Raw genomic sequence first — 25,331 nt, 5'->3', positions numbered from 1 at the left:
AACCAAAGTTAGATGATAAAAATGAGTTCCTCACAGAAACATGGAGGCTAATAAAAGGGCATTGTATTAAATCCCATATTATAAAAATCGCACATGAAAACAGTACAGCTCCAACAATAAACTATGCTCCACACCACACACACACAATGCTGGCCATCAGACCCCCCCCCCCCCCCCTCCCAAAATATTTTCTCAACGGATCTCCACGAATCACATAGATGGCCATTTTTGTTTCCAAAATGGCGAATTTGGCCGAAAGGTGACGAGTTTGCATGCCTGTTTGTCAAAATTGGTGAATATCTCCTCATGATCGGCCACCTGTCCTTACTGTGTGTGCGCTGAAAAAAACCCAGCTTTAATACACAACCTAGACTCTGTAAACGGGCATGTTGCTAGCTACAGTGGGCCCCCTCTGTTTCCATGAACATATCAGTGCATCAGAAGTCCTCCACTGTTGTCAAAACTCTGAGACATTTCAATTATTGATAATGATGATAGAAAAAGCACAATGTTGCAGTTATTTTGTATGGCATATTCAAACGTTAAGAGCAAAAAGTAGCACATTTATATGGTGAGATTGATTACAAGAGATTGGACAAGATTCACATGTTTGCCTTTAATTGTTTTTATTGCAGAAAAATCAAGAGACAAGAAAGTTCAACAGAATCAGACAAAATACAACACTTGGAATGTTAAAGTAAGAAAATGGCCACAGCACAAGGCAGGTAAGGGTGTAAAGAGATAAGGGAGTAAGAGGGTTGAATAGATGGTTAATGGGCTGTGCTTAGCATTTTGCTAGCCGTGCTTGACTACTCAACACGCTAAAACACTGTAGTCACATTAAACCATTCTCACACACTGATTGCAGATGTTGTTACCCATCAGAACAATTATTTGGTGTTCAGTGTCTCTTTGCTCAGGGACACTGGGGGCGGGGGATTCGAACCACCAACCCTGCAATCAGTGGACGACTGCCCTAGATGCTTAAGAAACAGCCGCCCACAATAGAGAAAGTCAGGGTAAGTGGGTAAGATGGTAAGGAGGTAAGATAGTGGGTCAACCACTTAAGAAACTGTATGAACAATCCTACCATGAAAACATGATAAGGATGGACTACAACATTTACTCTTACTCCAATGTCTTACCATCAAACAGGAAATATGTTAGGGGTCAGGGGGGAAATAAATGGTAAATGGACTGTGCTTATAAAGGACTTTGCCAGCCATACATGACCACTCAAAGCACTTAACACTGTAGTCGCATTGACACATTCACACACATTCAGTCATAGTAGAGGGTTAGGGGGGTATAACGTCAGTATGGTAAGAGGGTAAGGAGGTAAGATAGTGGATCAACCACTTAAAAAAAACTGTATGAACAATCCTACCATGAAAACATGCTAAGGATGGACTACAACATTTACTCTTACTCCAACCACATCCTGAGCACAAAGTCCAATTTCTTACCATCAAGATATAACGTTGGTTAAGGGGGATAGGGGAGATAATTTGGGGGTAAACAATGTATGGTAAGTGGGTAAGGAGGTAAGATAGTGGATCAACCACTTAAAAAACTGTATGAACAATCCTAACATGAAAACATGATTAGGATGGACTACAACATTTACTCTTACTCCAACCACATTCTGAACACAGTACAATTTCTTATGGGGAGATGTAGGGTTCCAAATTTTAAACAGTTGGACTGAAGCACTGTTTTGTGCACAAGTCAATTCTCAAACTTAATCCCAGATCTAAAACACCCTTTAGTGTTGTCTTCTGTTGTTGTAACGTTGTGTTGAATAGATGTATTTTCCTGTCTTGAAGTCTTGTTTCTTGATCTTTCTGTGATGTTGTAAATGGAGCTTATGCGATGTAAGGCACATTCTCTGACTTGCTCTGGCAGTTCAGTAATTTCATATCGTATGTCGTATCGTATTGTATCGTAAATGGTACTGTACGGGGTTTGTGGGTTAGGGGGTAAGTTAGCAGATATAGAGACAAAGGAGTGGGTGGTCTCCACCTCTGCACCAGAACTGTTCCATTCTCTGCAGTAGAGACGGCCTTTTGTTTTTAATGGCCTCATCCTGGTCCTGATCCAAAGACTGGTCCTTCTTCTTGCCCTTCTGAGGAAATTTGAAAGAAAACAAGAGAAAGAAAGAGTAAGTTTAAGAGATAAAACAAAAATAAACTTTTGTAGTTCAATGTTAAGACAACAGGAGATGACCCAAAGTTGAAGCCAGCTGGATTTGCTCGGCCTTTAAGTCAAGTCAACTTTATTGTCAATTTCTGCAATGTGTGCCAGACTTACAGTTGGAATCGAAATTAGGTTTAAAAGGTGCAGTGTGTATTTTTGCATCATCTATCAGTGAAAGTTTTCTGTTTCGTACCTTGCAGAAGAATGAGAAGATTCTGCTTCTCTTCTTCTCTGTCTTTTCCTCGTTGACCTTCGATCTGCGACAGAAGCTCCACCAGGGAGACTTCTGCTGCTCCGCTTTCTGAGGAACTTTGGAACCTAAAATGTTGTAAAAATGAAATAAAGATTTTAACTCTGGCTTTATCCAACATCTAGATTTTGGACTTTTGAGGGGATTCACGTTTACATATATCACCAGATTTGCATAAATATTCAAACATTGAGATACAAAATATTATTGTTTTAATGTAGATAATCAACTGGCAAAGTTTCATGATGATCTTTAAAGTTTAAAATGTTGCAATATTCACCTCCAACGCTCCTCTGCCGGTCGAGTTTCGAAGGAATTCTGGACACTGAGTAAAGTTCAGCAGCGACTTCCTTTCGGTCTGCTGTAAAGACGAAATAAAGACTTTAACTCTGGCTTTATCCAATATCAACATTATTGGCTTTCAAAAGCGGTTAAGATTGATATACTGTATATTACCACGTTTGCAATTCTTATGAACAAAATTGTAACACAAAATGTTATGACCTAGCAAAGTTCCATAATGATATCTATGAGTTAAAAATGTTACAATATTCACCTGCAGTGTCTCTAACGCTTGTGATGATTTCTACATCTTCCTCCATGATCGGGCTCAATCGCTTCTTACCATGGTTATCTGCTGTGAATTTAAAAAAATGCACATTAAAATTTTGCATATTTACAAAATAATTCGGAAAAAAAACTGTAATACAAAGAATGAATTGCTTTAATGTGGGTAATCAACTGGCAACGTGTCATGATGAAATCTTTAAGTGAGAAAAAATGAACCATATTCACCTGCGTCGTCGAGCCACACAGCTCTCAGGGCTTCGATGGTGGATTTCAAAGCCGGGGACATTGCTGGTGCTTCTTCTTGGGATGTGAAGTCCTCCTCTTCAATGTCCACTAACACCAGCTCATTGGGGTTTGTCAGGGCTGCTTCTTCAGCCGCCATATTGTCCTCATGGTCAACTGACGAGGCGGCAGATGTCTCCTTTGGACCGGTCGTCTCATTCAGTGACTCAGTTTGGAACAGAGTCTGAATATGGTGGAAACAGATTTTTATAACCATTAAGACATTAGGGTTTGGTATTGGCAAGGAGTTCACACATACAATACTCATCATGATACAGTGCAATATTGCGTTATATTTTACCTCATTGTCATCATAACAGTCAAGTGAAGGAGTCGGAGATGTTGCCTCACGACCAGATGTCTCCATATCCTCAAAATTAACATCATCCTCCACGAGCATCTGAGAAGCTTCAAGCTCTTCTGTGCTCTCTTTGCTGGAGACCTTGATCTGAATCACTCCATTGAATGTGTGGTACGGTATCTAAATATAGTGGAAAGAGAATTAAAAAAACAACAGAAATTGTTTGATATCAACAAGTTATCACTGAAATAAATTGTTATTTGTATTTATTAAGACACTACTAATATTGTAATTTATTATTTTTTTATATTATTATTATTATTATTAATAATATTATTATTATTAATATATTTAATTTAATTTTGTTTAATTTTTTAATTTTGTAAAATTTTCTTTAATTTATTTATTATTATTATTTTTTTATTCATTTAACTACAATTTAAAATGCACAAACCTCTTGTGGCTCAGCAGACGAGCCGGTGGGGGAAAAAGTTGAGCGGACCTCTTCGGCCTCTGGTGTGATGACATCGTCCTGGTTACCACAATCAACGCGAGGAGACATAACTGCAGGACAGGGAGACACAGTTACAGTAGCAGCCTGGACCACACATTGTCCTACCTGTTCCTTCACGTCTGCTGAGGTTGGTTCACTCTCCACTAGGACTTCTTCTAAATCCTTTTCAATGTTGTCTGGACTTCCAGCGACATTTTCAACCTGTTTGAAAGAAAGTGATATGATGTGAGATATACTTTTCACACTAAATATGTTCGCACAAAAAATTGTATATATTTTTTGTACTATTAAATGCTATGGACAGTCCCAACAGCCAAAAAAAACGGAGAATCGGAGCCTCGCTCTGATTGGTCAAAGTGTATCGCTCATGTTTTCTTTGACCAATCAGAAATCATATACCCCAGCTTTAAGGCAGCACAATTTAATGTTAATGAATTCAGGTTCACACAGTTCACTAAAGTAAAAGTCTCAATACCAGACGGTCAGAGTCCAGAGCGCTTTGAGGCTCCTCTTCATCAGAGTCTGCATCAGCTTCTTGGTAGACCATGAGGATAGCAGACAGGTAGCCCTCTGCTCTGGTGACCTTCTTAGGGACACAGCTCCTGCTTTTACTGCTGGAGGGTCTGGAGGTTGGTTCACTGGCTCTTTGGCTTTCTGCCTCAGTGTCCGATACCTCTTCAGTCTGATGGGAAAAGTGGCAAACTGTTAGATATACTTCTTACATGGATGATTGCTATAACATTGTTTTTTAAAGCATTTAAGGTGTTTATTTGACTAAACATTATCTGTTTTTAAATGTTGCAGTAGTTTAATCTAAAACAATGCACCAGATTTTCTAAACTCATATGATTTTGTATGTATATTCTTGTTTTTTTCAAATCTTTAGTGTATATTTTGTATAAAGAATCCTAAAATGGAAAAAGTTTAGTAAAGTCGGCTACAAGAAAAACTAAATCTTACTGAGGTACTGTTCATGTGAATTGTTAACTACATTTTCGAGAAATAACTAATACATGTAGTGAGTTGGTTGGTTAATTTTGTACCTCTGTCAGCTGAGACATACAATGGTTATTCTCCAGTATCTTTCTATGTAATGACGACATGTTTGTCTTCGGTTTTGGGGACGAGCCGGTGGGGGAAAAAGTTGAGCGGACTTCTTCGGCCTCTGGTGTGATGACATCGTCCTGGTTACCACAATCACCGATCTCCAGACGGTCCAATGAGACGCGAGGAGACGTAACTGCGGGACAGGGAGACACAGTTACAGTAGCAGCCTGGACCACACATTGTCCTACCTGTTCCTTCACGTCTGCTGAGGTGGGTTCACTCTCCACTAGGACTTCTTCTAAATCCTTATCAATGTTGTCTGGACTTCCATCGACATTTTCAACCTGTTAGAAAGAAAGTGATATGATGTGAGATATACTTTTCACACTAAATATGTTCGCACAAAAAAATATAAATAGTTTGTGTACTATTAAATGCTATGGACAGTCCCAACAGCCAAAAAGAACGGACCAATCAGAAATCATATACCCCAGCTTTAAGGCAGCACAATTAATTTGAATGAATTCAGGTTCACACAGTTCACTAAAGTAAAAGTCTCAATACCAGACGGTCAGAGTCCAGAGCGCTTTGAGGCTCCTCTTCATCAGAGTCTGCATCAGCTTCTTGGTAGACCATGAGGATGGCAGACAGGTAGCCCTCTGCTCTGGTGACCTTCTTAGGGACACACCTCCTGCTTTTACTGCTGGAGGGTCTGGAGGTTGGTTCACTGGCTCTTTGGCTTTCTGCCTCAGTGTCCGTTACCTCTTCAGTCTGATGGGAAAAGTGGCAAACTGTTAGATATACTTTTTACATGCATGATAGCTCAGATTGTGTATGTAAACTTTTGTTTTCAACAAATCTTTAGTTTATATTCAGTATAAAGAAGCCTAAAATGGAAAACGTTAAATAAAGTAGGCAACAAGAAAAACTAAATCCTACTGAAGTACTGTTGATGTGTTTTTGTAAACTCAATTTCAGAGAAATAACTAATGACTGAATCTCTAAAATCAATGTAATGCCATAAAAGGCCCATTATTACCCTCATATATTTAGTGTAGTGGAAGTATATAGTAGTCTAACATGAAAATACTCAAGTAAAGTACAAAAAACACAATTGTACACCACTTGTAGGCCTACATGTAAAGTAAATGTAGTGAGTTGGTTGGTTAATACTGTACCTCTGTCAGTTGAGACATCCTATGGTTCTTCTCCAGTATCTTTCTCTGTAATGACGACATGTTTGTCTTCGGTTTTGTAGATAACTCGATAAGTTTTGGTGAACTATTGGTTTTCTGTGACTTATCACTTCAGTGTCCAGGACTGAAATGAAGCTTTTCCCTCAAAATGATGACATCACAGAGTTCTATTCTTTAATATGTCATGTTCTAAATATGTCTGTTGCATTTTTCCCTTGTTTGTGTGTGTTCTAGAATATCAGTATTCTAATTTATGCAAATTATGTTATGTTTTAAAATGGCGGTTGTCCAGGCAACCAAAGTTAGATGATAAAAATGAGTTCCTCACAGAAACATGGAGGCTAATTGTATTAAATCCCATATTATAAAAATCGCACATGAAAACAGTACAGCTCCAACAATAAACTATGCTCCACACCACACACACACAATGCTGGCAATCAGACCCCCCCCCCTCCCCCCCTCCCAAAATATTTTCTCAACGGATCTCCACGAATCACAATTTTGTTTCCAAAATGGCGAATTTGGTCGAAAGGTGACGAGTTTGCATGCCTGTTTGTCAAAATTGGTGAATATCTCCTCACGATCGGCCACCTGTCCTTACTGTGTGTGCGCTGAAAAAAACCCAGCTTTAATACACAACCTAGACTCTGTAAACGGGCATGTTGCTAGCCACAGTGGGCCCCCTTTGTTTCCATGAACATATCAGTGCATCAGAAGTCCTCCACTGTTGTCAAAACTCTGAGACATTTCAATTATTGATAATGATGATAGAAACTTCACAATGTTGCACTTATTTTGTCTGGCATATTCAAACGTTCACAGCAAAAAGTATCACATTTATATGGTGAGATTGATTACAAGAGATTGGACAAGATTCACATGTTTGCCTTTAATTGTTTTTATTGCAGAACAATCAAGAGACAAGACAGTTCAACAGAATCAGACAAAATACAACACTTGGAATGTTAATGTAAGAAAATGGCCACAACACAAGGCAGGTAAGGGTGTAAAGAGATAAGGGAGTAAGAGGGTTGAATAGATGGTTAATGGGCTGTGCTTAGCATTTTGCTAGCCGTGCTTGACTACTCAAAACGCTAAAACACTGTAATCACATTAAACCATTCTCACACACTGATGGCAGATGTTGTTACCCATCAGAACAATTATTTGGTGTTCAGTGTCTCTTTGCTCAGGGACACTGGGGGCGGGGGATTCGAACCACCAACCCTGCAATCAGTGGACGACTGCCCTAGATGCTTAAGACACAGCCTCCCTCAATAGAGAAAGTCAGGGTTGGTGGGTAAGATGGTAAGGAGGTAAGATAGTGGGTCAACCACTTAAGAAACTGTATGAACAATCCTACCATGAAAACATGATAAGGATGGACTACAACATGTACTCTTACTCCAATGTCTTACCATCAAACAGGAGATATGTTAGGGGTCAGGGGGGAAATAAATGGTAAATGGACTGTGCTTATAAAGGACTTTGCCAGCCATACATGACCACTCAAAGCACTTAACACTGTAGTCGCATTTACACATTCACACACATTCATTCATAAAAGAGGGTTAGGGGGTATAACGTCAGTATGGTAAGAGGGTAAGGAGGTAAGATAGTGGATCAACCACTTAAAAAACTGTATGAACAATCCTACCATGAAAACATGCTAAGGATGGACTACAACATTTACTCTTACTACAAACACATCCTGAACACAAAGTCCAATTTCTTACCATCGAGATATAACGTTGGTTAAGGGGGATAGGGGAGATTGTTTGGGGGTAAACAATGTATGGTCAGTGGGTAAGGAGGTAAGATAGTGGATCAACCACTTAAAAAACTGTATGAACAATCCTAACATGAAAACATGATTAGGATGGACAACAACATTTACTCTTACTCCAACCACATTCTGATCACAGTACAATTTCTTATGGGGAGATATAGGGTTCCAAATTTTAAACAGTTGGACTGAAGCACTGTTTTGTGCACAAGTCAATTCTCAAACTTAATCCCAGATCTAAAACACCCTTTAGTGTTGTCTTCTGTTGTTGTAACGTTGTGTTGAATAGATGTATTTTCCTGTCTTGAAGTCTTGTTTCTTGATCTTTCTGTGATGTTGTAAATGGAGCTTATGCGATGTGAGGCACATTTTCTGACTTGCTCTGGCAGTTCAGTAATTTCATATCGTATGTCGTATCGTATTGTATCGTAAATGGTATTGTAAGGGGTTTGTGGGTTAGGGGGTTAGTTAGCAGATATAGAGACAAAGGAGTGGGTGGTCTCCACCTCTGCACCAGAACTGTTCCATTCTCTTCAGTAGAGACGGCCTTTTGTTTTTAACGGCCTCATCCTGGTCCTGATCCAAAGACTGGTCCTTCTTCTTGCCCTTCTGAGGAAATTTGAAAGAAAACAAGAGGAAGAAAGAGGAAGTTTAAGAGATAAAACAAAAATAAACTTTTGTAGTTCAATGTTAAGACAACAGGAGATGACCCAAAGTTGAAGCCAGCTGGATTTGCTCGACCTTTAAGTCAAGTCAACTTTATTGTCAATTTCTGCAATGTGTGCCAGACTTACAGTTGGAATCGAAATTAGGTTTAAAAGGTGCAGTGTGTATTTTTGCATCATCTATCAGTGAAAGTTTTGTGTTTCGTACCTTGCAGAAGAATGAGAAGATTCTGCTTCTCTTCTTCTCTGTCTTTTCCTCGTTGACCTTCGATCTGCGACAGAAGCTCCACCAGGGAGACTTCTGCTGCTCCGCCTTCTGAGGAACTTTGGAACCTAAAATGTTGTAAAGATGAAATAAAGATTTTAACTCTGGCTTTATCCAACATCTAGATTTTGGACTTTTGAGGGGATTCACATTTACATATATCACCAGATTTGCATAAATATTCAAACATTGAGATGCAAAATATTATTGTTTTAATGTAGATAATCAACTGGCAAAGTTTCATGATGATCTTTAAAGTTTAAAATGTTGCAATATTCACCTGCAGTGTCTCCAAGGCTCCTCTGCCGGTCGAGTTTGGAAGGAATTCTGGACACTGAGTAAAGTTCAGCAGCGACTTCCATTCGGTCTGATGTAAAGACGAAATAAAGATTTTTAACTTTGGCTTTATCCAACATCTACATTATTGGCTTTCAAAAGTGGTTAAGATTGATATACTGTATATTACCACGTTTGCATTCTTATGAACAAAATTGTAACACAAAATGGTATGACCTAGCAAAGTTTCATAATGATATCTATGAGTTAAAAATGTTACAATATTCACCTGCAGTGTCTCTAACGCTTGTGATGATTTCTACATCTTCCTCCATGATCGGGCTCAATCGCTTCTTACCATGGTTATCTGCTGTGAATTTAAAAAAATGCACATTCAAATTTTTGCATATTTACAAAACATTTTGTGGAAAAAAAACTGTAATACAAAGAATGAATTGCTTTAATGTGGGTAATCAACTGGCAACGTTTCATGATGAAATCTTTAAGTGAGAAAAAATGAACCATATTCACCTGCGTCGTCGAGCCACACAGCTCTCAGGGCTTCGATGGTGGATTTCAAAGCCGGGGACATTGCTGGTGCTTCTTCTTGGGATGTGAAGTCCTCCTCTTCAATGTCCACTAACACCAGCTCATTGGGGTTTGTCAGGGCTGCTTCTTCAGCCGCCATATTGTCCTCATGGTCAACTGACGAGGCGGTAGATGTCTCCTTTGGACCGGTCGTCTCATTCAGTGACTCAGTTTGGAACAGAGTCTGAATATAGGGGGAAAATCATTTTAAAAACCATTAAGAAATTAAGGTTTGGAATTGGCAAAGAGTTTACGATACAATACTGATCATGATACAGTGCAATATTGCGTTATATTTTACCTCATTGTCATCATAACAGTCAAGTGAAGGAGTCGGAGATGTTGCCTCACGACCAGATGTCTCCATATCCTCAAAATTAACATCATCCTCCACGAGCATCTGAGAAGCTTCAAGCTCTTCTGTGCTCTCTTTGCTGGAGACCTTGATCTGAATCACTCCATTGAATGTGTGGTACGGTATCTAAATATAGTGGAAAGAGAATTAAAAAAACAACAGAAATTGTTTGATATCAACAAGTTATCACTGAAATAAATTGTTATTTGTATTTATTAAGACACTACTAATATTGTAATTTATTATTTTTTTATATTATTATTATCATTATTATTATTATTATTATTATTATTATTAATATATTTAATTTAATTTAGTTTAATTTTGTAAAATTTTCATTAATTTATTTATTATTATTTATTTTTTATTTTTATTCATTTAACTACAATTTAAAATGCACAAACCTCTTGTGGCTCAGCAGACGAGCCGGTGGGGGAAAAAGTTGAGCGGACCTCTTCGGCCTCTGGTGTGATGACATCGTCCTGGTTACCACAATCAACGCGAGGAGACGTAACTGCAGGACAGGGAGACACAGTTACAGTAGCAGCCTGGACCACACATTGTCCTACCTGTTCCTTCACGTCTGCTGAGGTGGGTTCACTCTCCACTAGGACTTTTTCTAAATCCTTATCAATGTTGTCTGGACTTCCAGCGACATTTTCAACCTGTTCGAAAGAAAGTGATATGATGTGAGATATACTTTTCACACTAAATATGTTCGCACAAAAAATTGTATATATTTGTTGTACTATTAAATGCTATGGACAGTCCCAACAGCCAAAAAGAACGGAGAATCGGAGCCTCGCTCTGATTGGTCAAAGTGTATCGCTCATGTTTTCTTTGACCAATCAGAAATCATATACCCCAGCTTTAAGGCAGCACAATTTAATGTTAATGAATTCAGGTTCACACAGTTCACTAAAGTAAAAGTCTCAATACCAGACGGTCAGAGTCCAGAGCGCTTTGAGGCTCCTCTTCATCAGAGTCTGCATCAGCTTCTTGGTAGACCATGAGGATGGCAGACAGGTAGCCCTCTGCTCTGGTGACCTTCTTAGGGACACACCTCCTGCTTTTACTGCTGGAGGGTCCGGAGGTTGGTTCACTGGCTCTTTGGCTTTCTGCCTCAGTGTCCGATAACTCTTCAGTCTGATGGGAAAAGTGGCAAACTGTTAGATACACTTCTTACATGGATGATTGCTATAACATTGTTTTTTAAAGCATTTAAGGTGTTTATTTTACTAAACATCTGTTTTTAAATGTTGCAGTAGTTTAATCTAAAACAATGCACCAGATTTTCTAAACTCATATGATTTTGTATGTATATTCTTGTTTTTTTCAAATCTTTAGTGTATATTTTGTATAAAGAATCCTACAATGGAAAAAGTTTAGTAAAGTCGGCGACAAGAAAAACTAAATCTTACTGAGGTACTGTTCATGTGAATTGTTAACTACATTTTTGAGAAATAACTAATACATGTAGTGAGTTGGTTGGTTAATTTTGTACCTCTGTCAGTTGAGACATCCAATGGTTATTCTCCAGTATCTTTCTATGTAATGACGACATGTTTGTCTTCGGTTTTGGGGACGAGCCGGTGGGGGAAAAAGTTGAGCGGACTTCTTCGGCCTCTGGTGTGATGACATCGTCCTGGTTACCACAATCACCGATCTCCAGACGGTCCAATGAGACGCGAGGAGACGTAACTGCGGGACAGGGAGACACAGTTATAGGAGCAGCCTGGACCACACATTGTCCTACCTGTTCCTTTAGATCTGCTGAGGTGGGTCCACTCTCCACTAGGACTTCTTCTAACCCTTGTTCAATGTTGTCTGGACTTCCAGCGACATTTTCAACCTGTTAGAAAGAAAGTGATATAATGTTAGATATACTTTTCACACTAAATATGTTCACACAAAAAATGTTATATATTTTTTGTACTATTAAATGCTATGGACAGTCCCAACAGCCAAAAAAAACGGAGAATCGGAGCCTCGCTCTGATTGGTCAAAGTGTATCGCTCATGTTTTCTTTGACCAATCAGAAATCATATACCCCAGCTTTAAGGCAGCACAATTTAATGTTAATGAATTCAGGTTCACACAGTTCACTAAAGTAAAAGTCTCAATACCAGACGGTCAGAGTCCAGAGCGCTTTGAGGCTCCTCTTCATCAGAGTCTGCATCAGCTTCTTGGTAGACCATGAGGATAGCAGACAGGTAGCCCTCTGCTCTGGTGACCTTCTTAGGGACACACCTCCTGCTTTTACTGCTGGAGGGTCTGGAGGTTGGTTCACTGGCTCTTTGGCTTTCTGCCTCAGTGTCAGATACCTCTTCAGTCTGATGGGAAAAGTGGCAAACTGTTAGATACACTTCTTACATGGATGATTGCTATAACATTGTTTTTTAAAGCATTTAAGGTGTTTATTTTACTAAACATTATCTGTTTTTAAATGTTGCAGTAGTTTAATCTAAAACAATGCATCAGATTTTCTAAACTCATATGATTTTGTATGTATATTCTTGTTTTTTTCAAATCTTTAGTGTATATTTTGTATAAAGAATCCTAAAATGGAAAAAGTTTAGTAAAGTCGGCTACAAGAAAAACTAAATCTTACTGAGGTACTGTTCATGTGAATTGTTAACTACATTTTCGAGAAATAACTAATACATGTAGTGAGTTGGTTGGTTAATTTTGTACCTCTGTCAGTTGAGACATCCAATGGTTATTCTCCAGTATCTTTCTATGTAATGACGACATGTTTGTCTTCGGTTTTGGGGACGAGCCGATGGGGGAAAAAGTTGAGCGGACTTCTTCGGCCTCTGGTGTGATGACATCGTCCTGGTTACCACAATCACCGATCTCCAGACGGTCTGATTTGGATTCATCCAATGAGACGCGAGGAGACGTAACTGCAGGACAGGGAGACACAGTTACAGTAGCAGCCTGGACCACACGTTGTCCTACCTGTTCCTTCACGTCTGCTGAGGTGGGTTCACTCTCCACTAGGACTTCTTCTAAATCCTTTTCAATGTTGTCTGGACTTCCAGCGACATTTTCAACCTGTTAGAAAGAAAGTGATATAATGTTAGATATACTTTTCACACTAAATATGTTCGCACAAAAAATTATAAATTGTTTGTGTACTATTAAATGCTATGGACAGTCCCAACAGCCAAAAAGAACGGACCAATCAGAAATCATATACCCCAGCTTTAAGGCAGCACAATTAATTTGAATGAATTCAGGTTCACACAGTTCACTAAAGTAAAAGTCTCAATACCAGACGGTCAGAGTCCAGAGCGCTTTGAGGCTCCTCTTCATCAGAGTCTGCATCAGCTTCTTGGTAGACCATGAGGATGGCAGACAGGTAGCCCTCTGCTCTGGTGACCTTCTTAGGGACACACCTCCTGCTTTTACTGCTGGAGGGTCCGGAGGTTGGTTCACTGGCTCTTTGGCTTTCTGCCTCAGTGTCCGTTACCTCTTCAGTCTGATGGGAAAAGTGGCAAACTGTTAGATATACTTTTTACATGCATGATAGCTCAGATTGTGTATGTAAACTTTTGTTTTCAACAAATCTTTAGTTTATATTCAGTATAAAGAAGCCTAAAATGGAAAACGTTAAATAAAGTAGGCAACAAGAAAAACTAAATCCTACTGAAGTACTGTTCATGTGTTTTTGTAAACTCAATTTCCGAGAAATAACTAATGACTGAATCTCTAAAATCAATGTAATGCCATAAAAGGCCCATTATTACCCTCATATATTTAGTGTAGTGGAAGTATATAGTAGTCTAACATGAAAATACTCAAGTAAAGTACAAAAAACACAATTGTACACCACTTGTAGGCCTACATGTAAAGTACATGTAGTGAGTTGGTTGGTTAATACTGTACCTCTGTCAGTTGAGACATCCTATGGTTCTTCTCCAGTATCTTTCTCTGTAATGACGACATGTTTGTCTTCGGTTTTGTAGATAACTCGATAAGTTTTGGTGAACTTTTGGTTTTCTGTGACTTATCACTTCAGTGTCCAGGACTGAAATGAAGGTTTTCCCTCAGAATGATGACATCACAGAGTTCTATTCTTTAATATGTCATGTTCTAAATATGTCTGTTGCATTTTTCCCTTGTTTGTGTGTGTTCTAGAATATCAGTATTCTAATTTATGCAAATTATGTTATGTTTTAAAATGGCGGTTGTCCAGGCAACCAAAGTTAGATGATAAAAATGAGTTCCTCACAGAAACATGGAGGCTAATAAAAGGGCATTGTATTAAATCCCATATTATAAAAATCGCACATGAAAACAGTACAGCTCCAACAATAAACTATGCTCCACACAACACACAAACAATGCTGGCCATCAGACCCCCCCCCCCCCCCCCTCCCAAAATATTTTCTCAACGGATCTCCAAGAATCACATAGATGGCCATTTTTGTTTCCAAAATGGCGAATTTGGCCGAAAGGTGACGAGTTTGCATGCCTGTTTGTCAAAATTGGTGAATATCTCCTCACGATCGGCCACCTGTCCTTACTGTGTGTGCGCTGAAAAAAACCCAGCTTTAATACACAACCTAGACTCTGTAAACGGGCATGTTGCTAGCTACAGTGGGCCCCCTTTGTTTCCATGAACATATCAGTGCATCAGAAGTCCTTCACTGTTGTCAAAACTCTGAGACATTTCAATTATTGATAATGATGATAGAAAAAGCACAATGTTGCACTTATTTTGTCTGGCATATTCAAACGTTAACAGCAAAAAGTAGCACATTTATATGGTGAGATTGATTACAAGAGATTGGACAAGATTCACATGTTTGCCTTTAATTGTTTTTATTGCAGAAAAATCAAGAGACAAGAAAGTTCAACAGAATCAGACAAAATACAACACTTGGAATGTTAATGTAGGAAAATGGCCACAGCACAAGGCAGGTAAGGGTGTAAAGAGATAAGGGAGTAAGAGGGTTGAATAGATGGTTAATGGGCTGTGCTTAGCATTTTGCTAGCCGTGCTTGACTACTCAAAACGCTAAAACACTGTAGTCACATTAAACCATTCTCACACACTGATGGCAGATGTTGTTACCCATCAGAACAATTATTTGGTGTTCAGTGTCTCTTTGCTCAGGGACACTGGGGGCGGTGGGATTCAAACCACCAACCCTGCAATCAGTGGACAACTGCCCTAGATGCTTAAGACACAGCTGCCCTCAATAGAGAAAGTCAGGGTTAGTGGGTAAGATGGTAAGGAGGTAAGATAGTGGGTCAACCACTTAAGAAACTGTATGAACAATCCTACCATGAAAACATGATAAGGATGGACTACACCATTTACTCTTACTCCAATGTCTTACCATCAAACAGGAGATATGTTAGGGGTCAGGGGGGAAACAAATGGTAAATGGACTGTGCTTATAAAGGACTTTGCCAGCCATACATGACCACTCAAAGCACTTAACACTGTAGTCGCATTTACACATTCACACACATTCATTCATAGTAGAGGGTTAGGGGGGTATAACGTCAGTATGGTAAGAGGGTAAGGAGGTAAGATAGTGGATCAACCACTTAAAAAACTGTATGAACAATCCTACCATGAAAACATGCTAAGGATGGACAACAACATTTACTCTTACTCCAACCACATTCTGATCACAGTACAATTTCTGATAGGGAGATATAACGTTGGTTAAGGGGGATAGGGGAGATAATTTGGGGGTAAACAATGTATGGTCAATGGGTAAGGAGGTAAGATAGTGGATCAACCACTTAAAAAACTGTATGAACAATCCTACCATGAAAACATGCTAAGGATGGACTACAACATTTACTCTTACTCCAACCACATTCTGAACACAGTACAATTTCTTATAGGGTGATATAGGGTTCCAGATTTTAAACAGTTGGACTGAAGCACTGTTTTGTGCACAAGTCAATTCTCAAACTTAATCCCAGATCTAATACACCCTTTAGTGTTGTCTTCTGTTGTTGTAACGTTGTGTTGAATATATGTATTTTCCTGTCTTGAAGTCTTGTTTCTTGATCTTTCTGTGATGTTGTAAATGGAGCTTATGCGATGTAAGGCACATTTTCTGACTTGCTCTGGCAGTTCAGTAATTTCATATCGTATGTCGTATCGTATTGTATCGTAAATGGTATTGTAAGGGGTTTGTGGGTTAGGGGGTAAGTTAGCAGATAACGAGACAAAGGAGTGGGTGGTCTCCACCTCTGCACCAGAACTGTTCCATTCTCTTCAGTAGAGACGGCCTTTTGTTTTTAACGGCCTCATCCTGGTCCTTGTCCAAAGACTGGTCCTTCTTCTTGCCCTTCTGAGGAAATTTGAAATAAAAAAAGAGGAAGAAAGAGTAAGTTTAAGAGATAAAACAAAAATAAACTTTTGTAGTTCAATGTTAAGACAACAGGAGATGACCCAAAGTTGAAGCCAGCTGGATTTGCTCGGCCTTTAAGTCAAGTCAACTTTATTGTCAATTTCTGCAATGTGTGCCAGACTTACAGTTGGAATCGAAATTAGGTTTAAAAGGTGCAGTGTGTATTTTTGCATCATCTATCAGTGAAAGTTTTCTGTTTCGTACCTTGCAGAAGAAGGAGAAGATTCTGCTTCTCTTCTTCTCTGTCTTTTCCTCGTTGACCTTCGATCTGCGACAGAAGCTCCACCAGGGAGACTTCTGCTGCTCTGCTTTCTGAGGAACTTTGGAACCTAAAATGTTGTAGAAATGAAATAAAGATTTTAACTCTGGCTTTATCCAACATCTAGATTTTTGACTTTTGAGGGGATTCACGTTTACATATATCACCAGATTTGCATAAATATTCAAACATTGAGATACAAAATATTATTGTTTTAATGTAGATAATCAACTGGCAAAGTTTCATGATGATCTTTAAGTTAAAAATGTTACAATATTCACCTGCAGTGTCTCCAAGGCTCCTCTGCCGGTCGAGTTTCGAAGGAATTCTGGACACTGAGTAAAGTTCAGCAGCGACTTCCTTTCGGTCTGCTGTAAAGACAAAATAAAGATGTTAACTCTGACTTTATCCACATGTACATTATTGGCTTTCGAAGTGGTTAAAATTGACATACTGTATATTACCACGTTTGCATTCTTATGAACAAAATTGTAACACAAAATGTTATGCCCTAGCAAAGTTTCATGAGTTTCTATGAGTTAAAAATGTTACAATATTCACCTGCAGTGTCTCTAACGCTTGTGATGATTTCTACATCTTCCTCCATGATCGGGCTCAATCGCTTCTTACCATGGTTATCTGCTGTGAATTTAAAAAAATGCACATTCAAATTTTTGCATATTTACAAAACATTTTCTGAAAAAAAAACTGTAATACAAAGAATGAATTGCTTCAATGTGGGTAATCAACTGGCAACGTTTCATTATGAAATCTTTAAGTGAGAAAAAATGAACCATATTCACCTGTGTCGTCGAGCCACACAGCTCTCAGGGCCAGCTGTGTGTGAATGGCCCGGGACATTGCTGGTGCTTCTTGGGTAGTGAAGTCCTCCTCTTCAATGTCCACTAACACCAGCTCATTGGGGTTTGTCAGGGCTGCTTCTTCAGCCGCCATATTGTCCTCATGGTCAACTGACGAGGCGGCAGATGTCTCCTTTGGACCGGTCGTCTCATTCAGTGACTCAGTTTGGAACAGAGTCTGAATATGGTGGAAACAGATTTTTAAAACCATTTAAGAAATTAGGGTTTGGTATTGGCAAGGGGTTCACACATACAATACTCATCATGATACAGGGCAATATTGCGTTATATTTTACCTCATTGTCCTCATGATCGGCAACTGAAGGAGTGGGAGTTGTCTCCTTTGGACTGGTTGTCTCGTCCTTTTGGTCAGTTCCCATGTGATCCTGAGAATTTTCGAACTCTTCGTCAAAGCTTTCTCTGCTCTTGACCTTAATCTGGATCACTCCAGGCACAGTTTGGAACAGAGTCTGAATATAGGGGGAAAATCATTTTAAAAACCATTAAGAAATTAAGGTTTGGAATTGGCAAGGAGTTCACGATACAATACTGATCATGATACAGTGCAATATTGCGTTATATTTTACCTCATTGTCATCATAACAGTCAAGTGAAGGAGTCGGAGATGTTGCCTCACGACCAGATGTCTCCATATCCTCAAAATTAACATCATCATCCATGAGCATCTGAGAAGCTTCAAGCTCTTCTGTGCTCTCTTTGCTGGAGACCTTGACCTGAATCACTCCATTGAATGTGTGGTACGGTATCTAAATATAGTGGAAAGAGAATTAAAAAAACAACAGCAATTATTTGATATCAACAAGTTATCACTGAAATAAATTGTTATTTGTATTTATTAAGACACTACTAATATTGTAATTTATTATTTTTTTATATTATTATTATTATTATTATTATTATTATTATTATTATTATTATTATTATTATTATTATTATTATTATTATTATTATTATTATTATTATTATTATTATTAATATATTTAATTTAATTTTGTTTCATTTTTAAATTTTGTAAAATTTTCTTTAATTTTTTTATTATTATTTTTTTTTTATTTTTATTCATTTAACTACAATTCAAAATGCACAAACCTCTTGTGGCTTAGCAGACGAGCCGGTGGGGGAAAAAGTTGAGCGGACCTCTTCGGCCTCTGGTGTGATGACATCGTCCTGGTTACCACAATCAACGCGAGGAGACGTAACTGCAGGACAGGGAGACACAGTTACAGTAGCAGCCTGGATCACACATTGTCCTACCTGTTCCTTCACGTCTGCTGAGGTGGGTTCACTCTCCACTAGGACTTCTTCTAAATCCTTTTCAATGTTGTCTGGACTTCCAGCGACATTTTCAACCTGTTCGAAAGAAAGTGATATAATGTTAGATATACTTTTCACACCAAATATGTTCGCACAAAAAATTGTATATATTTTTTGTACTATTAAATGCTATGGACAGTCCCAACAGCCAAAAAGAACGGAGAATCGGAGCCTCGCTCTGATTGGTCGAAGTGTATCGCTCATGTTTTCTTTGACCAATCAGAAATCATATACCCCAGCTTTAAGGCAGCACAATTTAATGTTAATGAATTCAGGTTCACACAGTTCACTAAAGTAAAAGTCTCAATACCAGACGGTCAGAGTCCAGAGCGCTTTGAGGCTCCTCTTCATCAGAGTCTGCATCAGCTTCTTGGTAGACCATGAGGATGGCAGACAGGTAGCCCTCTGCTCTGGTGACCTTCTTAGGGACACACCTCCTGGTTTTACTGCTGGAGGGTCCGGAGGTTGGTTCACTGGCTCTTTGGCTTTCTGCCTCAGTGTCCGATACCTCTTCAGTCTGATGGGAAAAGTGGCAAACTGTTAGATATACTTCTTACATGGATGATAGCTATAACATTGTTTTTTAAAGCATTTAAGGTGTTTATTTTACTAAACATTATCTGTTTTTAAATGTTGCAGTAGTTTAATCTAAAACAATGCACCAGATTTTCTAAACTCATATGACTTTGTATGTATATTCTTGTTTTTTTCAAATTTTTAGTGTATATTTTGTATAAAGAATCCTAAAATGGAAAAAGTTTAGTAAAGTCGGCTACAAGAAAAACTAAATCTTACTGAGGTACTGTTCATGTGAATTGTTAACTACATTTTCGAGAAATAACTAATACATGTAGTGAGTTGGTTGGTTAATTTTGTACCTCTGTCAGCTGAGACATCCAATGGTTATTCTCCAGTATCTTTCTATGTAATGACGTCATGTTTGTCTTCGGTTTTGGGGACGAGCCGGTGGGGGAAAAAGTCGAGCGGACTTCTTCGGCCTCTGGTGTGATGACATCGTCCTGGTTACCACAATCACCGCGAGGAGACGTAACTGCAGGACAGGGAGACACAGTTACAGTAGCAGCCTGGACCACACGTTGTCCTACCTGTTCCTTCACGTCTGCTGAGGTGGGTTCACTCTCCACTAGGACTTCTTTTAACTCTTGTTCAATGTTGTCTGGACTTCCAGCGACATTTTCAATCTGTTTGAAAGAAAGTGATATAATGTTAGATATACTTTTCACACTAAATATGTTCGCACAAAAAATTATAAATAGTTTGTGTACTATTAAATGCTATGGACAGTCCCAACAGCCAAAAAGAATGGACCAATCAGAAATCATATACCCCAGCTTTAAGGCAGCACAATTAATTTGAATGAATTCAGGTTCACACAGTTCACTAAAGTAAAAGTCTCAATACCAGACGGTCAGAGTCCAGAGCGCTTTGAGGCTCCTCTTCATCAGAGTCTGCATCAGCTTCTTGGTAGACCATGAGGATGGCAGACAGGTAGCCCTCTGCTCTGGTGACCTTCTTAGGGACACACCTCCTGCTTTTACTGCTGGAGGGTCCGGAGGTTGGTTCACTGGCTCTTTGGCTTTCTGCCTCAGTGTCCGTTACCTCTTCAGTCTGATGGGAAAAGTGGCAAACTGTTAGATATACTTCTTACGTGGATGATTGCTATAACATTGTTTTTTAAAGCATTTAAGGTGTTCATTTTACTAAACATTATCTGTTTTTAAATGTTGCAGTAGTTTAATCTAAAACAATGCACCAGATTGTCTAAACTCATATGATTGTGTATGTATATTCTTGTTTTTTTCAAATCTTTAGTGTATATTTTGTATAAAGAATCCTAAAATGGAAAAAGTTTAGTAAAGTCGGCTACAAGAAAAACTAAATCTTACTGAGGTACTGTTCATGTGAATTGTTAACTACATTTTCGAGAAATAACTAATACATGTAGTGAGTTGGTTGGTTAATGTTGTACCTCTGTCAGTTGAGACATCCAATGGTTATTCTCCAGTATCTTTCTATGTAATGACGACATGTTTGTCTTCGGTTTTGGGGACGAGCCGGTGGGGGAAAAAGTCGAGCGGACTTCTTCGGCCTCTGGTGTGATGACATCGTCCTGGTTACCACAATCACCGATCTCCAGACGGTCCAATGAGACGCGAGGAGACGTAACTGCGGGACAGGGAGACAGAGTTATAGGAGCAGCCTGGACCACACATTGTCCTACCTGTTCCTTTAGATCTGCTGAGGTGGGTCCACTCTCCACTAGGACTTCTTCTAACTCTTGTTCAATGTTGTCTGGACTTCCTGCGACATTTTCAATCTGTTGGAAAGAAAGTGATATAATGTTAGATATACTTTTCACATTAAATATGTTCGCACAAAAAAATATAAATAGTTTGTGTACTATTAAATGCTATGGACAGTCCCAACAGCCAAAAAGAATGGACCAATCAGAAATCATATACCCCAGCTTTAAGGCAGCACAATTAATTTGAATGAATTCAGGTTCACACAGTTCACTAAAGTAAAAGTCTCAATACCAGACGGTCAGAGTCCAGAGCGCTTTGAGGCTCCTCTTCATCAGAGTCTGCATCAGCTTCTTGGTAGACCATGAGGATGGCAGACAGGTAGCCCTCTGCTCTGGTGGCCTTCTTAGGGACACACCTCCTGCTTTTACTGCTGGAGGGTCTGGAGGTTGGTTCACTGGCTCTTTGGCTTTCTGCCTCAGTGTCCGTTACCTCTTCAGTCTGATGGGAAAAGTGGCAAACTGTTAGATATACTTTTTACATGCATGATAGCTCAGATTGTGTATGTAAACTCTTGTTTTCAACAAATCTTTAGTTTATATTCAGTATAAAGAAGCCTAAAATGGAAAACGTTAAATAACGTAGGCAACAAGAAAAACTAAATCCTACTGAAGTACTGTTCATGTGTTTTTGCAAACTCAATTTCCGAGAAATAACTAATGACTGAATCTCTAAAATCAATGTAATGCCATAAAAGGCCCATTATTACCCTCATATATTTAGTGTAGTGGAAGTATATAGTAGTCTAACATGAAAATACTCAAGTAAAGTACAGAAAACACAATTGTACAGCACTTGTAGGCCTACATGTAAAGTAAATGTAGTGAGTTGGTTGGTTAATACTGTACCTCTGTCAGTTGAGACATCCTATGGTTCTTCTCCAGTATCTTTCTCTGTAATGACGACATGTTTGTCTTCGGTTTTGTAGATAACTTGATAAGTTTTGGTGAACTTTTGGTTTTCTGTGACTTATCACTTCAGTGTCCAGGACTGAAATGAAGCTTTTCCCTCAGAATGATGACATCACAGAGTTCTATTCTTTAATATGTCATGTTCTAAATATGTCTGTTGCATTTTTCCCTTGTTTGTGTGTGTTCTAGAATATCAGTATTCTAATTTATGCAAATTATGTTATGTTTTAAAATGGCGGTTGTCCAGGCAACCAAAGTTAGATGATAAAAATGAGTTCCTCACAGAAACATGGAGGCTAATAAAAGGGCGTTGTATTAAATCCCATATTATAAAAATCGCACATGAAAACAGTACAGCTCCAACAATAAACTGCAAAGGTCTGCAGAGTAATGACATTGTTATGAAATATGTTTGTTAGCCCACAGGTTTTTACTCAGACACACACACACACACACACACATGCACACACACGCACAAGGCATGCATGCACGCACGCATCAACACACTGTTAAAGGTGGAGTCAGTTATTCTGGAGAACGCTTGTTGTTAAAATCACTGTTTTTGTCAAAATCGGTGAATATTTCCTCAAGATCTGCTACCTGTCCTTACTGTTTGTGCGCTGAACAAAATCCAGTGTTGACACACAGTCTAGGCTCTGTAAATGGGCATGTTGCAACAATAGATAGTATATACAATGGATGTAGTGTCATGGCTGATCTCAGTTCACCGAGGAGCATCCCTTTTTCCTTGGCTTATGCGCGCCGCCATCTTGTCAGATTTTGACTCCACCTCACTTCCTCGTACCAAAACAGGGCACGTAGTGACGTTGGGGGAAGGGAGATACTCCCATCTAGATGAAGTACTTGACGTACACCGAATTTAGCATTTAGCACGACCGCCAGGAGCTAGGCTAACAGCACTCGCTCTACTAGTTAGCCATACCGGTAGACGAGCTCAGTCACGTAATGCCCTGCCTCCAGTTTGGTCCAACAACCCCAACAGAGCTGAACATATTCTCAATATCACCTCCGAGCACCTGAGAGAGGGCATTAAAAAGCTCATAGCTGAAACAAATGTCTCCTAGTGTTGACTAAGGGCTGAACAATCTGATCTCAATGTATTTCTAATAATATTCATTTTATTTTGGTCTCCAGACTGAAAATGTTCTTAACAGTAATACATGACAAGGGAGGACACATTCAATCTATAAACAGATGAGAACACTAATTTAATAGCCTATCATTTTGAATATAAATACAAATATTAATATAAAATAATTAGAGCAGGTCCTTATGTTAAGGTGCAACAGTTAGCCTAAATTAAATGATTAAATACACTTTGTGGCTCCAGTAATTTTTTGGGTGGAAGAGGGGACCACAGTAGCTCATGATAGTACCATTTTTACACCCCTTGCCCAGCTGTTGTAACTTTGCTCACATAAAAATATATCAGTTTTTGTATATAGTCCAATATCACAAATAACCATTTGCTACAGTGGGCTTCACAGCCCATCGGTGGTCCAAAGAGTAGCTGAAAACCATACATGAGTAAGAGATTCAATATCACACATCTATTAAAACAAATCTTCTATACAGCCATTGTTGAAAAATTGGTGAAGTTCCTGATTTTATTTAATCTAGAAACCTGGCTGAGGGGAGGTGACAGAAGTTACGAGAGAGAGAGAGAGAGAGAGAGAGAGAGAGAGAGAGAGAGAGAGAGAGAGACAGAGAGAGAGAGAGAGAGAGAGAGAGACTGTAGGCTAACAGCTGTTTATAAACAGGCATAAAAGTGTCATAGAAGTATGCGATTAATTTAGATAAATTAACCACAGAGCCTGTAATTAATTAGATACATTTTTTTAATCGCTTGACAGCCCTAGTTGAAATATATTTACTCTTTTCTCTCCCCATCTGTTCATTTAGAACGTGTTAGTGTTGTGTAGACTGAAAAATGGCAAAGCTGTCTCCTGTAAGCATTTGGGAAAACAACTGTCTGATAATTTGTATAAAATTTAAATACACATGCGCACAATACCTATTCATTGGCCTGTGCATTGCGTGTGTGTGTGTGTGTGTGTGTGAGCGTGAATGCCTGTGTGCGTGTGTGTGTGTGTGTGTGCGTGCGTGCGTGCATGCGTGTGTGTGTGGATGCATGTGTGTGTGAGCGTGCATGCCTGTGTGCCTGTGTGTGTGAGTGTGTGTGTTGGGAGGTTCTTGGCTAGCAGTGTTTTATGATTATCCTTTATCTGGGAGCCTTCAGCCTGAGTAACATGAGTCAGGCCTGTGTGTGTGTGTGTGTGTGTGTGTGTGTGTGTGTGTGTGTGTGTGTGTGTGTGTGTGTGTGTGTGTGTGTGTGTGTGTGTGTGTGTGTGTGTTGGGAGGTTCTTGGTGAGGCCTGTGTGTGTGTGAGCAGCCCATAACTCTCCTCCTCCACCCTGTCCCGGCCGATGACATGTCTCCGTCTCGCTAAACATCTCCGTCCAAATCCTTACTGCTTCCAAATGCCACGTCAGCAAGGAACATGTTTTCATTAGCGGACCAAGAACACACACACACACACACACACACACACACACACACACACACACACACACACACACACACACACACTGTATATAATAGCTCTTCGATTGAACTGTATATAGGCATTTACACACACACACAGGCACACACAGAATATTTCATGGGTGCACGCATGCATCCACGACCAAATGCACACACAAATAAATTAAAATAATTCAGTTAAACAGAGTTGGTCTACAGTAGTTGGCAGCCTGCTGTATGATGGAGCTATGGATAATGCTTTAGAAGTTGAAAATTGGTTATTAATTTAGTTTTGGTTTGTTTAAAAAAAATTAATGTAGAGAAATTAAGGACACAGAGAAAGAGAGAGAGAGAGAGAGACAGACATACATACACAGAGAGAGACAGACAGATGGACAGACATACAGGCACAGAGACAG

The sequence above is a fragment of the Ammodytes marinus genome, assembly GCF_949987685.1.
Source record: "Ammodytes marinus genome assembly, chromosome: 11".
Lineage (NCBI taxonomy): Eukaryota > Metazoa > Chordata > Actinopteri > Uranoscopiformes > Ammodytidae > Ammodytes > Ammodytes marinus.
The sequence above is the reverse complement of the archived record's forward strand: the minus strand, read 5'-3'. Positions refer to the sequence as shown.